Source organism: Geospiza fortis, unplaced genomic scaffold (assembly GCF_000277835.1).
Source record: "Geospiza fortis unplaced genomic scaffold, GeoFor_1.0 scaffold2, whole genome shotgun sequence".
NCBI classification, from domain to species: Eukaryota; Metazoa; Chordata; class Aves; order Passeriformes; family Thraupidae; genus Geospiza; species Geospiza fortis.
The window spans coordinates 1,376,062-1,380,357 of record NW_005054366.1 but is presented as its reverse complement, the minus strand read 5'-3'; positions in this window follow the sequence as shown (position 1 = coordinate 1,380,357).

The following is a 4,296-nucleotide window of genomic DNA, read 5'->3' as shown; positions in this document are numbered from 1 at the left end:
TGAGAGAACAGGGGCAGCTCCCTCAGGCACAGGTCAAAGAGACAAGACTGAAGTATCATGTAAGATGATACATGGTCCCAAAATCTCTCTCTAAGGCACAGAGAAATGTTTTTGACTAAAAAGCTTCTCCAGAACCACAAAGGAAAATTTTAAGTCATGCAAATGCTGGAAGATGATGCTGGACCAAGCAGACCTGGATTTTGTGTGCCAGGCCAGAGCAGAAGGCTGTGACAGCTGCCAGCAAAAGGGCAATGTGGTTCCTATCCTGTGCTCTTGCTCTGGGCTTAGGGTCTATTCACAGCATCTCTGCGTAGACTTAATATGGAGTCACAAGCTGGGAGCTCCATTCTTCACAGAGACCAAGAGTTGATGTACTCCTGTGTGGCTCCTTTCTCAGGTGCAGTCCTTTGCTCAATCCCTAAGGCCATTACCTGTGTCAAGGTAAAGACCAACTCTCTCCCTCTCCAAATCACCTCACCAACCCAGCAGATCCCAGGAGCTGACATCCTCCTGTGTGAAGAACTACCGTCTTCAGCTACAGCCTTCCCCTCTGCCCATATCCAGCCATGCCAGCAGGAAAATAAACCCCAGTCCCACTCCATGTGCACTGCAAACCAGGGCTGCCCATGGACTACATACAACATGTAGGGTTTATTTTTCTCAGAAGAGGAGAAGAAAGATAACCATAGATAACTAAAGCAGCTTGTCACCTTCCCAGAACTGAAAAGCAATCCTTTAAGACAGCTGTTTGTCCTGCAGAGCTCCATGTTTTGCCCCAGAAATAACTGAAAGAAATGCTGAGAACTGGCCAAGCTCCTACAGTAGTTGTTTGCGTGATTTAGATTAAAAATAATTGCTGTCCAGGCTTATCTGCCTGACATAAGTAATTAGATCACAGAGTACTTATAAGCTGCCATTTCCTATGAGCATATTTTAACATGGCCTTTATCGTTTGACCTTTATATCTGCAGAGGCTTCATCCGCTCCCTGCTGCTGTGATGGATTTATTTTTGAAGATTGGGCTCAGGCTTGCCAGTCCTCGGGCGAGGATGCAGCACAGGAGACAGATTACAGCCCCAGCAGCTTCTGCAGGGAGGAGGAGAGAGCCTCTCTTTATGTGGAGATGTGCCAGACCCAGACCCTGCTGCAGCTCCACCAGAATTAATCTCCATGGTTAAATTTATTGTTTGCAACAAGAGAAAGGGAACAAGAGAAAGAGCACTAGAAAGGGTTGGACAGTGTAGAACTGGGAGAACATGGAAACACACCACTGAAAGGGAATGGTTCTTATCATACAAGATATATTCATATATCTCATATATTCATGCTTTCAAAAAAAACCCAAAACATTCATACATTTTCCCCCCAGAAATGGAGAAGTGTGGTGATCCCCTCTTGTAGATCCCAAAAGCATGAACATACTTTCTGGCTCATGGGTGAAGCAGCTCCCTGACTCTCAAAGCTCAGAGAGGGCCAAAAGCAAAATGCTAAGAAGAAAAGAACCCAAGAGAATAGATCATTGTCATTACTTTCAGTCACAAAGACAGCTACAGGGAGACACTGATCCTATGCACAACAAAACCTATACATAGAGAGTAGGACTGGAGTCCTCCACAGCTGAACAGCTCTGAATAAATTTTTAAAACCAAACAAATCTAACACACCATCAACTACTTTCTTTCCATTTTTATAAAGTCCAGACTTGGGTAGGTTCTCTCTTCCCATCAGCATCCCTTGAGAAACAACTTGACTTTGCTGGAGTTGTTGGACTTGTAAAATAAGAGATTTCATTTTTACACCTCACCCAATTTTTAATGAAATATAATTTCCTTTTAAAAGACAATTGCAAGCTTCCCTCACAACTGATGGATATGTTTGTTTTTATTGTCCAAACTTCCTTAATGACATAAAGACCCTACATTTGAGGGGATTCAATGTTTGCAGAGCCTTTTAATATCTTCATGGATGGCAATCTTGTTCCTGTCTTCACGCAGATAGAGTGAGACACTGAGATCAGAGTCATTTTGGGAGAACATACAAAGAGGTTGCCTTCCTTAGGGGACCAGGCTGAAAACCCTGGAAGCTGCCAGTCAGGCACTCCTCCTGCTGAGTTTTAAATTATGAAGCAGAACAGTAACGCTGAGTCTCGCCTCCATCTCACAGTGGTGGGACCTCTCCTATCCACATTCTCTAGCACTCCACATCTTTGCAGTAGGTGGAAAAGCCAAGGGGACAGTTCATCCTTGCCACCAAGACATGATGTGGATTGAAAAGGTGCTGTACCACCCATTCAACCAGTGCTCCCTTCCCAACACATCTCCAGCAAGCCCCCAGTCCATTTGCTGTGGTTTTCTGCTGGTGCCATGAGGTGGATTTGAGCAGCTGAGAAGGACCATCAGTCCCATATAAAAGCCAGGGCTGTTTTAGACCTGCTTTCAGAAGTGGTACAGATGGGAACAGCTGCTGCAAACCAGAGCTGTTTCCCATCAGGTAGGCAAAGCCAAAGGTCTCTTCCATGTTCCACAGAAGTTTGTCTCATCTGTGAGTTTGTCTGTTTTAAAGGGAGGCAAAATATCTCTTAATAGGATTTCAGGACTGGTTTATCTATCAAGGACAAAATCCCACAATGGGAAGACATCGCTGAGAGATTATCGTGTGTTCTCTGAAGGACAGAGCACAAGATTATCCTGAAATGAGGCTTGTTTCTGTTGAGGTAATGAGAGATAATTACTAACCCCCTTTGCATAGCTGGGTGACCCAGAGAGCAGTCCCAAAGTAGAAAAGTGGCAGCATTTCCAAAGGGAAGAAATCCAAGGTCTGACGTGGACTCAATCTGAAAGAAAAACTTCTGGAAAGGATCAGGGCAAGGCCATGAATTTATGAAGTAGTTGTTCGGCTGACTCTAATTTTTAAAGCATTATTATCCTTTTAGCAGGGCTGTCGGGTAGATGGAAGCCAGAGCCAGTGTGATGAAGAGCAGCTGAATAGCGATTTGCAGCAATTCCTCCTGCCTTCCACACTTTTTTTCTGCAGAGCAGCAAGCCAAATTGCTTGTAACCAGCTTACTCCAGCCTGAAATGCTGCAAAAAGGGAAATTTCTGGGCTGGTGGCATGAGGAATGAAGAGGGAGAATGAAAAAGGAAGAGAAACACCAATGGCAGGTCCTAAGATCGACTGGCATTCCAAAGCCCCAAGCCAGACAGGTGTCAGAAACATTTAGTTTGAGATCTTGGGGATTCTTTCTAGACTGACCCAAACAGGACAAACCAAAGAGCCATTTCTGCAGATTTAAATGCATTTTGTGGGCCCTTGCAGCAAATCCTCATCTTGCTCACAGCTGTATCATCTGCATTTCTCCAACAAAAGCATCCCTGTTGGATGCAGCACCCCTCCAGCCTTCCAGGTGCTCAAAAGCCACCTTTTAAGTAATGCAATCAAAGCAATCCAGCTAAAAGTTTTCTCCTGGCCTAGACAGACATGAACTGTTCCTAATAAAGCTAAAGCTCTGTGGGACAACTAATGGGTGCTTATTAGTACAGGCAATGGACTATTCAATCACCCATATAGAGAAACTAATGGGGATTGATGGCCAAAATATAGGATAAGGATTTACCTCTATATAAACAGCTGATAGGCTGATGATCTGATTAATCTTAGGTATCAATGGGGAAAGTTCATACCTGGTTACTGAAGAGATAAACAAAATATGTGAAAAATAGCATCACTCGGTCCCTGGGGAGGTTTAATATTATTGCTGGTATTTGGTGGGTCTCCAGAGATGTTCACCTTTCCAAACAGCACGGGTTTGGGAGCAAGTTAGAAGATGGTGTAACCCAGACAATGCAAGAAAGCAGCTGGAAAACCTCTGGATGAACCTTGGCACTCACTAAGAGTAGGCTTAGATTAGATATTAGAAAGAAATCTTACCCTGTGAGGGTGGAAAGGCACCATCATAGACTGCCCAGAGAAGTTGTGGATGCCCCATCCCTGGAAGTGTTTAAGGCCAAGCTGGAGGGAGCTCTGAGCAATCTGTTCTAGAGGAAAGTGTCCCTGCCCATGGCAGGGGAGCTGGAATTAGGTGATCATTAAAGTCCCTTCCAGCCCAAACCATTCTATGATTCTATGGTCCTCTTTTTTTGAACCACCTTAGATACAATCCTACCTTTTCCTGATTCATCTCCTACCTCCAGCAAACACTTCCCAAGATTTTTCTAAAACCCAAGATTTTTCTACCTTTGCCCTAGAGCTGATGGAGGAATGGTGTGATTTGCTGAGCTGAGGGAAGGGCATGGTCAC